We start from the raw sequence: 13,488 nt of genomic DNA, 5'->3' as shown, positions 1-13,488 counted from the left end.
ATCCCGTTTTTAATGGGACTGTCGTTTGTTTCGTTGTATGTCCTGACAAATGTACAGGACGCCAAATGTCCCTTATTTTTTGACAAGAAGCAAATCAACAATTTAGTTCACCTAATTTATTTAACGGGTTTTCTGGCTCAATTTCTATCTTTTCTAGTTCTATTACGCTTTCTTTTAGCTTGACCGTTTTATAAATGTGGTGTAAAACATCTGCTTATCTACTTTAAGCCATCCAATCCAATCGCCATGGTGCAACAGCCCCGAAGGGGCATGGTTTACCAACCGACCGCTTCTCAACCCGAAGATGGTAGGGGTGGTGGTGGTGGTGGTGGTGGTGGTGGTGGTGGTGGTGGTGGTGGTGATTATTGTTTTAAGAGGAAGTACATCTGGACAACCATCCTCTATGAATACTAATCAGAGGAAAAGAATAGAAGGGTCCGACACTTCGAGAAAAAGAAATTATCGCCCAAAGAAAGACAAGGGCAGCGGAGGGCGTGAAAATGAAAGACTCCCCAATTCTCGACACCTAATACCGTCGGGGTCGGAAAAGAACAAGAGTTGACCAAGGGAGGTCGGGCGGGTTACATTAAAGTTAGAAGCCTGACACAAGTAAGTGGAAGCAGTGTCACGACTCAGCTAAGGGTCCCGTGGTCACCAACCCATGCTCTTAAGTTGAGAGCCCCTGGAGTCCCTTTTAGTCGCCTCTTACGACAGGCAGGAGTTCTTGACATTGCGCTTAGAATTTAAGTGCTTCCGTAATCCTCTGTTTGTAGCTAGAACTGCGGCATCGTCTTTGTTGCGCTTTCTTGTCAAATGCTTGGAGACTGTGGTCTAATAAGACATACTGTACATACATGCATACGTACGTACGTACATACATACATACATACATACATACATACATATTATGTATAGAATGTTATGCCTTTCAGCGTTCAGTCTGCAAACCTATGATAATTTACTAACCGCCGCTTGTTTTAACCTCTACAACAAAGTCCATTATTCTCCTAGGTAACATATCCTCCTCTCTTCGCCTCATATGACTCCACCATCGAAGCCGATTTATACGTACAGCTTCTTCCATCGTGTTCATTCGTAACTTATCCTGTATGTCCTCACATTCCAAGTACCCTGCTGCCATTCTTCCCACCTGTTTGTTCCAGCGTTCGTTCTCGCTATTTTCATGTCTATTACTTTTATCTTATTAATAAGATATCCTTAGTCCACCCAGCTTTCACTCCCGTAAAGCAAAGTTGGTCTGAAAACAGACCGATGTAAAGATAGTTTCGTCCGGGAGCTAACTTCCTTGTTACAGAATACGGTACTGTTGATCGCAACTGCAAGCTCACTGCATTAGCTTTATTGCGCCTTGATTCAATCTCACTTACTATATTATCATCTTAAATACTTTAAATTGTCTACCTGTTCCAGCTTTGTATCCCCAATCTGACACACAATTTTCTCGGATTTCTTACCTACTGATATCAGGCTAATTTTCTTATTATACACATTGCACCTATTCAAGTTCCAGGGTATTAGACTGCAGGCTTTCGGCAAAATCTGCTATTACGACCAAGCATAGGCCAAACTGCTTACTACATTTTCTAATAAGATTTCTTTGACAGAAAGCTCCACAGCTGATGCTTAAATTCTGCGGGGAATTAAATGTCTTCCTCAAAAAAAGAAAAAAAGAAAAAAAAAAGCAAATATCGTTGGATTAGATACACTTTCCTCGCTCTGGGTGCGGGAAAACAGTGCATTCAGGGTATCTCGTAAGTACCTATCGCAAGAGGTGACTAATACGGGCGAGTCCTCAGGGGCTCTCTATCCATGAGTCAGGCTTCTCCTTTCATTATTTTCGAATCGACCTCCTTTCCTTTGGTCAATTTTCTCTCTCTCTCTCTCTCTCTCTCTCTCTCTCTCTCCAATTTGCTTTACTTCGCACCGACACAGATAGGTATTATGGTGACGATGGGATAGGAAAGAACTAGGAGTGGGAAGGAAGCGGCCGTGGCCCCAGTATTTGCCTGTTGTGAAAATGGGAAACCACGGGAAACCATCTTCAGGGCTACCTACAGTGGAGTTCGAACCCACTATCTCCCAGCCAACTCGCCCGGTTTTTCTCTCCCTATCATGATCGTTGGTCTCCCTCTAGTTCTCTTACCCTCCATAACAGATGGCGTTAGGTTTGTGAGACCTCGGATGTCTTTCGTTTTCACGGCTATTGCAGTCCTTTCCTGGCTGACACAAGTTAGTGGAAGCACCGTCAGAATCAGCTGAAGGCCCCGTGATCGCGAACCCATACTCCCAATTTTAAGCCTCCTGGGAGTTCCCTTTTCAGGCGCCTCCTACGAAGGGCATGGGATACCGTAATACCACCTCCCACAGAGATGATAACGACGGTGAGATAGAGACAGAACGGGTTGAACCGTGTCGTTTTCTATGCATTCCATACAGTTTACCGATGTTTCGAATACATTGCAGTATTCCTTGTCAAGGCGACTGACAAGCCTGTGAGACTGATTACCTCGAATCGAGTAGGGGTATTTCAGTCGCTTGGCAAAGAATTAGAGGTGTGACAAACGATTATTTTTGTGTAACTGCTACATCTGTCACTGCTACAATAAAGTAACTGTGAAAAGTAATAGTTAAAAATAACGTCCAACGTTACTCACCTTTTATTGGTCACACCCTGGTTACGGCTTCAAGCTTGTCTCCTTACAGCTGTGTTGCGAAGTCCCATTCATTCACTCGCACATGCGCGCACGCATCACTTACACTGTTGAAAGTCAGTGCAGCAAAACACGTGTTCCTATTTGCTATGAAGTTATCGAGAGATAGACAACGGATGAAATGAGAAGACAACATCGCGTATTTTGTGAAATCTAGAGGAGTGAGTTTGACAATGCCCCGATCAAGGATAGAAAACAAGAAAACATGATGATGAGTGCCAAACCTCGACACAAACCGGTACAAGAAGATCGATTAAGTAAAATTAAGTAATGTTATGTTATCTATGATATCTATAATATCAATAAGGAAAGTTAGCATGATAATTTATTTATGGTACAAGAAAAATTATAAGGGTAAAACTCATAATAATATTATAATGTAGGTAGCCCTGAGCGATGTCTGAGTCAACGATTACCCCTGGGTAGTTGAATGTGTCATAACAGTTTACACTTTAGTTACCAGATGACAGCACCAACTTAAACAAATACACTAGAGAGTACATCCACTATAGTGTATTTGACTTAAAGCAGGGCCTCTCAAACGCCCAAAATTTCACGCCTGCAAACTGAGGCTCAGAGTTCCTGTGCACAGTGTATCTGTCCCATTCGGCTCGGACCAACGCTTCGTCTCTGGGCTACTCGGCTAAGCTTGGCTCAACTCGGCTCGGATTTGGAGCGCTACGGAACAAGTGAGGGAGAGGGAGACAGCCGGAGCGAGCGTGACAGGTGTGGGGAAAGAGAGAGACAGCGCTATTGCTCCAAATCGAGGAGTGGGGGTTCTGTACTCTCGTCAACCAAACGATGTCGTCTTTTGCACCGTGCACAGTGCAATGCACTGATGCATACACCCTGAGAGGCCCTGACTTAAAGCAATCTCCTACGAAAGCACTCTCACTTGGAAGACATGCGTACTTTCTAAACGCTGAAGCTCACATTCTGTCTGTAAGCTGCTACTAGTGGCAGTTCCCACTTCCCAGTTACTGTTTTCACTAGTATGTTATTTTGTTGTCGTTACTCGGTAACCTGTTCTTTTTTGTCCTCGTTACATTTGTAACAGTGACAGATATGTAACTGCTACGTTATTTTTCAGCCATCTCTACAAAGAATACTAATATGTATTCGAAACGTCGGAAAAATGTACGGAATATACAGACAACAACACGGTTCAACCCGACAAAAGAACTAAATAAATTCTACACACCGTGGAAGCTTCACTTCTAAGAGGTCACTTTAGTCGGAGGTGGTGGTAGTTGTGTTTATAAGGGGAAGTACCGGTACTTAAATATAAACAACCGCTAACTCTATATAACCATTCGGCTCCATGGCCGAGTGGTCAGCGTCGTGACTCGGTCCTCATGGCCCTCGATTCGATTCCTAGTCGGGTCGAGAGATTTCAAATCTTTAACGGTTAATTCCCTTGGTATCTATACTGGGTATCTGTACTGTCCTCAGCTTTCCTGCCACTCACGTACCACACTAGCAATTTTCTATATATGGAAGATGCCGCCTGCCCTGTCGGAGGGTCTGCCTTAACAAGAACTGCACCTGACTAGCAACAACGGTACGAAATATGTTATTAACTCTAATCTTACGAGAGAAAATAAACTTGTTCATAAAATATGCCCTACCTATTGTTCATCACCATCATCTTCATCTTCGTAAGGAAAAGAGAAAGAAGAATTATTCAGTTAGAAAGAGAGTCAACCTTGTTAGCTTTGGAGACAAGCTACTCCTTGGTCACGATGTGCTTTAAACCAGTATTGTCTGTTTTCACTCTCGTTTGCTCCTTTTACATTTTACAATATAACTTTAACCAACAGCAATCAGCTTCACTGTTTTATTTCAAAATTCGATTCCAATAACATTGTAGATTGAAAACGGAGTGTAAAGGAATATTAATGGCTATCATTACTACTTACTCTCATATACATGCTTGTTTTGTAAAAGATAAATAGCCAAGCATTTGATAGGTTCTTTAGGCCTTTGTCTGACGATGGTGTGAAGGGCATTGCATAATATGGGTATCAAAGTTTCCTCCAAGTAATTCTTCAGAGGCAGTGCTTTCAGAGCTTGCACAGTTCTTTTCTTCTTACGTTTTTCCTCTAGGAAAGTAGAGTACAGTTCGTTTGAGATTATTTCGCGAATTAACTTTTCAACTACTGGTAATTTAGGGTACTCGCTTGTTTCAGCATTAGTATTACTAGTATCAGATATTTGTATTAAGTCCTCCTTAGGCACCACGGACGCCATTTTTATAACAATGACGTCAAAGATAATAGCAGTGGATAATAACGAGTCAAAGAGGCAGGATTTCGAACCACCTACTACCGTTGCCTACGAGATACATAAGGCCGGAAATACGACACATTAGACTCGGGCTCGAGATACTTCTGACAAGCGCCGCTAGAGTTCTCTTTACTGAGCTGTCTCGCCCGCTCATTACAACACGTTCCAGTATGAAAACCTATAAAACTTAATTAAAACTAGCAATTTCACAAGACACCAAACAGATGTGAGGTAAAAAAATAGACCAAGAGCAGTTGTATGACTTAGTTTCTACAACGTATTCCTTACATTTTGCTTAAACGAAATAAGTATTTAAACAAATAAGCAGAGAATTCTATTAGCGAGTTTGTCACTTCTTCCCGTTTTCTCTAATTCTGCCTTAGTGGATCCGATTAACTGATCGAGATTGCGGTCATAAATAACTTTGGGTTTAATTACCATCTTATAAATTATCAGCTATCCTACCTTTTCCTCCATACATCTGATGTTGCGACATTCGAATTGAACCGCTGGTTGGAGAGCGATATTATACCCGTTTCGCCATTAGAAAATCCTATATAATTTTTCAGCATCTTCTGATGTGGTACAGTTAGGCAGCGCAAGGATCTCAAATCTGTAGCCGGTAGGTGCTTTCTTATGCCAGAGGACGCAAATTTTTAGCTTCAGTTTCTCCGTAGGCCTATTTCACTCTTTCTTCCCGTAAGATTCAGCTTTTTCTAACAGGAATAAAGCTCCTAAATGATCATTTGTACAATTATTTTCAATTTGGTTTGCATTTTGGTCAAGTTCAGATACCGGTACCTTAAATCATTTTTCTGATTTCATTACCGTATCCTACTTCTCAATATAAAGACTGTTTTCCGTAATCTGGGATTTGAAATCTCATCAATATATATTTAGATTTAACAGAGATACTCGTAGCCTTTCCTTGACATAGAAACGAGAATTGTAGGTACGTATTTTTTGTTTGTCTATTGGGCGAGTTGGCCGTGAGGTTATGGGCGCGCAGCTGTAAGCTCGCTTCCGGAGAATAGTGGGTTCGAATCCCACTGTCGGCAGCCCTGAAAGTGGTGTTCCGTGGTTTCCCATTTTCACACCAGGCAACTGCTGGGGCTGAACCTTAATTAAGGCCACGGCCGCTTCCTTCCCATTCACAGGCCTTTCCTATCCTATCGTCACCATAAGACCTATCTGTATAGGTGCGACGTAAAGCAAAATAGCTAACAAAAAAGAAACATTTGTTTATGGGTGACGTAGATCAGTTATAGGCTGAAGATATGGTAAGTTCGTCGTTATTTGAATCAGAAATTTCATTACATTTTGATGGTAATATGTCATTTCTTGGAGATGGAGCCTTCCTCCGTTAGACACTTTTCTGTTGTGAAAATCGTTGGGGAGAATTCGCTTGATTGATATGCTTACACTGAAATCTGATGTATTAAAATGTAAGCTACATACTCGTGCCTCGAAATAGCTTGCCTGTATTTCTCTCTTAAACCGCACTCCGAAGGAAAATTATGGAACGTCACATTTTCTTGCTTTTTAGCGGTATCCGAAATACATAGAAGTACACAACAGTGCACCATGCTTTTCAATCTCACGGACACTCACAGACAGAAACAATACGCACAATAAATTACATAAAATCAATACAACATCACTATTACTCCGTACATCACAATGTTAAAAGTCCGCCAAGAGCAGAACAGAAACCTGACATCTAGCGGCTAAACCGTGAATTCGGTCAGGCCGTCTTTTCGGCGGCAAATTAGTAGCTATGGCTCGGCCTTGTATATCTCGTAGGCAACGCTACTACTGTACAGACCAAGATCACCGCCTTCGTGATTTACTTCACGAAGGCAGTGCCAAGATCATATCCTGCATATATATGTATCGATACCTAATAAAATGGCCACAAACTTAGAACATTTATATACTACACAGAACACCAAAATAATACCGGACAGCTTGCGGTTTTCAGCGAGAAAGTCTAAAACACTGCATGACTTGCCGCTTGTATGATTCTTGGCGCACTGACTTGTTTATAATTGAAGTACGCCGCCGAACAACGGTGTATGGCACATTTTTTGGTGAAATTGTACTTTTAATGGCATCTCGGGTAACCTACAGTAATCCTGTATACGTAAATGAAAGTTTGCTGAAAGGAGGAATTTGCTGTCCAAAGCGAGAGAAGTCAGACGAAATAAAAATATTAATTTTTTGTGGACTCGTAAGGGCAAGATACACTGACTGACAGAGCAAATGCAACACCAAGAAGGAGTGGTTCGAAAGGGATGAAAGTTGGGGAAAAAACAGAGACGGCACGGACGAATAATTGATGTTTATTTCAAACCGATATGCAGGTTACACAATGCGCACGGCATCGACAAAGTAGGATGTAGGACCACCGCGAGCGGCGATGCACGCAGAAACACGTCGAGGTACAGAGTCAATAAGAGTGCGGATGGTGTCCTGAGGGATGGTTCTCCATTCTCTGTCAACCATTTGCCACAGTTGGTCGTCCGTACGAGGCTGGGGCAGAGTTTGAAAACGGCGTCCAATGAGATCCCACACGTGTTCGATTGGTGAGAGATCCGGAGAGTACGCTGGCCACGGAAGCATCTGTACACCTCGTAGAGCCTGTTGGGAGATGCGAGCAGTGTGTGGGCGGGCATTATCCTGCTGAAACAGAGCATTGGGCAGCCCCTGAAAGTACGGGAGTGCCACCGGCCGCAGCACATGCTGCACGTAGCGGTGGGCATTTAACGTGCCTTGAATACGCACTAGAGGTGACGTGGAATCATACGCAATAGCGCCCCAAACCACGATGCCGCGTAGTCTAGCGGTAGGGCGCTCCACAGTTACGGCCGGATTTGACCTTCTCCACGCCGACGTCACACGCGTCTGCGGTGACTATCACTGACAGAACAGAAGCGTTACTCATCGGAGAACACGACGTTCCGCCATTCCCTCATCCAAGTCGCTTTAGCCCGGCACCATGCCAGGCGTGCACGTCTATGCTGTGGAGTCAATGGTAGTCTTCTGAGCGGACGCCGGGAGTGCAGGCCTCCTTCAACCAATCGACGGGAAATTGTTCTGGTCGATATTGGAACAGCCAGGGTGTCTTGCACATGCTGAAGAATGGCGGTTGACGTGGCGTGCGGGGCTGCCACCGCTTGGCGGCGGATGCGCCGATCCTCGCGTGCTGACGTCACTCGGGCTGCGCCTGGACCCCTCGCACGTGCCACATGTCCCTGCGCCAACCATCTTCGCCACAGGCGCTACACCGTGGACACATCCCTATGGGTATCAGCTGCGATTTGACGAAGCGACCAACCTGCCCTTCTCAGCCCGATCACCATACCCCTCGTAAAGTCGTCTGTCTGCTGGAAATGCCTCCGTTGACGGCGGCCTGGCATTCTTAGCTATACACGTGTCCTGTGGCACACGACAACACGTTCTACAATGACTGTCGGCTGAGAAATCACGGTACGAAGTGGGCCATTCGCCAACGTCGTGTCCCATTTATCGTTCGCTACGTGCGCAGCACAACGGCGCATTTCACATCATGAGCATACCTCAGTGACGTCAGTCTACCCTGCAATTGGCATAAAGTTCTGACTACTCCTTCTTGGTGTTGCATTTGCTCTGTCAGTCAGTGTATTTTTAAGAAAGGGTGAAAATACCTCAATTTTCAGTTTTAACGAGGAAAACAATATTGTAAAGTTAAATAATAATTAATGTACCGATGGCTAATATAAATGTTAATAGAACATTATATATTTACTATCAAAATGTTAGAGGGCTTAGAAGAAAAACTGGTATACTGTTCGATAATGTGTAACCTAGTAATTTCGATTCATTGCATTGACTGAAACATGGTTTACAGATGGGATTTTTGATTCTGAAATATTTGATGATCGATACGTAGTTTACAGAAAAGATAGAGCCTTACTTACCACTAATAAGAAAACTGGTGGAGGAGTTGTAGTGAGCATTAAATCTACATTATGATCTGATAGGGTAAATAGTTTGGAATCAGTAAATGAATTACTGTGGCTTAAAGTAATATATAATAAGAAGAAATACTACATATGTGTTGTATCTTTTCCACCTAATAGTAACGTAGAAACTTACATACAGTTTTGTGACCAAGTCAAACTCTACGTCTCATTATCTCAAGATAGTAATATATTAATTCTAGGTTACTTCAACATACCAGAAATAAAAGGAACTGCATGTGAATTGTCAAGGGGAAATACAAAAGCCAAGCAGTTATTTCGATTTTTAAATATCTCAAAATGGTGTCAATGAACGATGTCAGGAATATTAATGATAATACACTTGATTTGGTTTTAAGTAATACTACTAATTAAGTGATAGTTGATGATGTTGACCCTTTAGTACCTAAGGATAATCTTCATCCTCCACTGTGTGTTATTTATAACGTGTTGATGTTGTTTAACATGAAATGAGGCAAAAAATACAATTTCAAAAAAAGCTGATTTTTTAAAAATTCTATATTATTTTGAGAAATTGCGAATGGGCGGAAATGAAGGGTCAAAATGTTGATGAAGCTGTTTGTGTCCTCTATGGCAAAATTTACTCAGTATTTGATGAATGTATTCACAAAGTAAAAACTTATAAACGTAAGTATCCCCTATGTTTTACGAAGCATTTCATTATGAACCTTAAGTTAAAGGATAAGTTCAGGAATACAACTTGACTTAAAGCGCGTAGGTCGAAAAACAAACATGGTGTAAAGATCGCGGTTACTGAATATATTAATTATACTGACATTGAAGTAAATAATAAATGGAGCAATTTTTGGAATTTCGTTAAAAGTAAAAGAAAGCAGAAGGTATACAATGTGCAAATGGAGTACAATACGAAAAAGTACATTAAAAATCAAAATATAGCAAATGCCTTTGCTGATTATTTTCAAATCAGTATATATTCAAAAGATGAATCTCGTTACTCAGTCGATAAAAATAGAGGTATAGAATAAAATGTACAAAATAATTTACAGATCAAATGTATAAAGGCTGAAGAAATAGATAGAGCTATAAGGAATGTAAAATCTAAAAGGTCTGCGGGGCCCGATGGGATACCTCCTTATATAGGTATTTAAGGCGCGTAGGGATATATTAATTGAACCTCTCCAGATATTATTCATTCTTATTTTAACTAGTTCTACCTTTCCCAAACAATGGAAATATGTCAAAGTTATGGCAATATTTAAATTTGGGAAGAAATAGTTAATAGATAACTACAGACCAGTTACAGTTCTATCGACTCCAGCTAAAATATTTGAAAGTATTATGTGTGTTCACATTTTTAATCATGTCAAATTAATTATCCCATGCAATCAGTATGGTTTTATGCCGAAGAAATGCACAGTAACCAATTCATGTAACGTTGTACAGTATGTATCTAATGAGATTGATAATCGCTCCCAAGTAGACGTTATTTATACCGATTTTCAAAAGGCATTTGACAAAAAAGATCACGATTGTTTAGTCAGTAAATTACTTTCTTATAATTACATTGCAAAATCTGGAGTACTACAAGGTTCTAATTTAGGTCCTTTGCTGTTTCTCTTGTTTGTAAACAACATTCCTAGCAAAATTAGGTCCTCAAAGTTATTATTTGTTGCCGACATTAAATTATATAAATCAATATCGAGTGTGTATGATTGTTTAGAACTACAAGTTGATTTAAATATCTTGTCTGAATGGCGCGAATTTAACAAATTACCCTTCAGCATCAATAAATGCAGGAAGATCACTTTTCAATAAAAAAGATAAGATATATTTTACGTATTCAATTAATGATACCCAATTGGAACAAGTAAAAGAAATTAAAGATTTAGGAATAATATTAACTAGTGGTTTAAGTTTCACTACTCATATTGAAAATGTTGTGATTAAGGCATACAGGAGCCTTGGGCTTATAATGAGAAATTCGTATAGTCAAAGTAATAAGTCTTTATTTTGTTTGCATTTTGCATTAGTTCGATCAAATCTCGAATAACTAACCTAACCTAACCCCATGGCACTACAACTCTAAAGGGTTTTGGCCTACCAAGCAACCGCTGCTCAGCTCGAAGGCCTGAAGATTCCGAGGTGCCGTGTGGTCGCACGACGGATCCTCTCGGCCGTTATTCTCTGCTTTCTAGACCGGGGCCACTATCTCACCGTCATATAGCTCCTCAATTCTAATCACATATGCTGAATGGACCTCAAACCAGCCCTCAGATCCAAGTAAGAATCCCTGACCTGGCCGGCAATCGAACCCAGGGCCTCCGGGTAAGAGGGAGGCATGCTACCCGTACACAACGGGGCCTGCTTCAAATCTGGAATATGCCTCTATTATTTGGAATCCATCAACAAAATTACACACAGATATGATAGAAATGATCCAGAAAAGTTAAGGCAAAGGGGATAATATCCTAAATATTCAACATATCATAAGATGATTGAAATGTTTGATTTTGAATGGCTTGATATCAAAAGAAAATGTCACTCGATGATGTTTCTCAATAAACTAGTCAACAATGAAAGAGACAGTATTGATCTAACTTGTCAACTCCTATTGTATCCACCTAGAAAACCGGCAGGTAAATTTAGGAATTTTAGATGTCAGTCAATCACTACTGATCTGCATTTAGGGCAGTCGCCCAGGTGGCAGATTCCCTATCTGTTGTTTTCCTAGCCTTTTCTTAAATTATTTCAATGACAGTGGAAATTTATTGAACATCTCCCTTGGTAAGTTATTCCGATTCCTAACTCCCCTTTCTATAAATGAATATTTGCCCCAATTTGTCCTCTTGAATTTCAACATTACCTTCATGTTGTGATCTTTAATAAATGACATTCTCTGAATATAGATTTATTTCAAATTAAGAAATCCGACTTTTTGAAATCTTGTAAGCATTTATTGCACATAATTATCTGGATGAATTATGTCATGGTGCCTGTTTTTGTTTTGTTTTTATTCTTTATATTGTGTTCTTTATCCTTATTATTGCTGTTGTACTGTATATATGTAACTTTTTATTTCATACTCTATTTTGTGTCTATTTTGTTTTTTGTATTTGTCTAATTTTTACATACATACATACATACATACATACATACATACATACATACATACATACATACATACATACATACATACATACATACATACATACATACATACATACATACATTTTTATTCACAATCATTATCTTACATATACATACAAAGGTAGTATAAGATACAATGTGAATCCCACATAAGGCAGACTTGTGTGTAGGCTTCAAAAATACAATAGCTAGATTATGTGCATCATGGCATCTAGTGAATATCATTTACTCCATTAACATTTTGGTGATATTTAATTAGAGTAATTTTATGAACTGTTTTTCTGTATTTGGTGTAATAGGCCTAAACAAGAAGCTGGAAAGGAGGGGCATGGGTTAAGGAGAAGGTTGGTTTCTTAGTAGAGAGGAATAGTGTGCTAGTTGATTTAAATATTATAATGGAAATTTATAAGTTGATCTACTTTGTAATAAATGTTAATGAGCCATGTGAATAGCCTTTTCTTCAATGTATTCTGATTGCCACTGATCACGTCCACAGGTAATGCATTGTATATCCGTGGTCCTAGACAACTTAGATTTCTTTGTCCAAGTAAAGTGTTCCGGCGTGGTATACTTACTCCAGTTCTGTCTTGCAGCCTAGTGCAAATTTTTGACTTGTGTTCTTTGCAGAAGAGCTTTAAATTTTTATGCATGTATAGGGTCACTGACTGCACAAATAGCTGTCGTATGTTAAGTACCATGCTTTGCTGGAACAGTTCGTATGTTGGAAACATCAGTGGCTTTTTGTACATGACTTTCAGTATGTAGTTCTGGCATGTATTTACCTGAGCCAAGTGTGAATCAAGTATTCCACCCCAACTGTTAATTCCATATTGCAGTTGTGATTGAACTAAGGCAAAGTATACAGACTTCAAGGCTTTTGTTGAAATAACATTTCTAATTCTGTAAAATATATAAATAAATTTCTGAAGTTTAATGATCAAATTTGATGCATGAAAATTCCATTTCAGATAACTATCTATAATTATCCCTAGGTATGAAACATGTATTGATTTCTGTAAAGTATAACAGTTGCAGCTTTCAGTATTTTTGCAAGTTGGTATGTGGAGTTTTAGTGTTAGATTGTCTGAGGGTTGCATTGTTTTATTATGTGAGAAGCAGAGGAATTTTGTTTTATTTTCATTTAAAGTAAGTATGTGGTTGTTTAGCCATTTCTGAACTATGACTAGGGTTTCTTGAGCTCTGTTGAAGGTGTCCTCCCAAGTTTCACCCGTGACTGTGACTACCGTGTCATCAGCATATGAGTTAATTTTTGCATTACAGTTTAGCTCACACAGATCATTGATATATAACAGAAAAAGAATTGGTCCTAATACTGTTCC

General features: G+C 40.1%; 1 protein-coding gene across 1 annotated transcript in view; it reads left to right on the top strand.

The window, feature by feature from the left end:
- LOC136872005 (uncharacterized) overlaps positions 1–13,488 on the top strand; it is a 340,785-nt gene that overhangs the window by 257,655 nt on the left and 69,642 nt on the right. The window lies entirely within an intron of this gene.

The sequence above is a fragment of the Anabrus simplex genome, chromosome 4 (genome assembly GCF_040414725.1).
Source record: "Anabrus simplex isolate iqAnaSimp1 chromosome 4, ASM4041472v1, whole genome shotgun sequence".
Lineage (NCBI taxonomy): Eukaryota > Metazoa > Arthropoda > Insecta > Orthoptera > Tettigoniidae > Anabrus > Anabrus simplex.
Note: the sequence above shows the minus strand (reverse complement) of the source record. Positions and strands in the feature narration are given on the sequence as shown.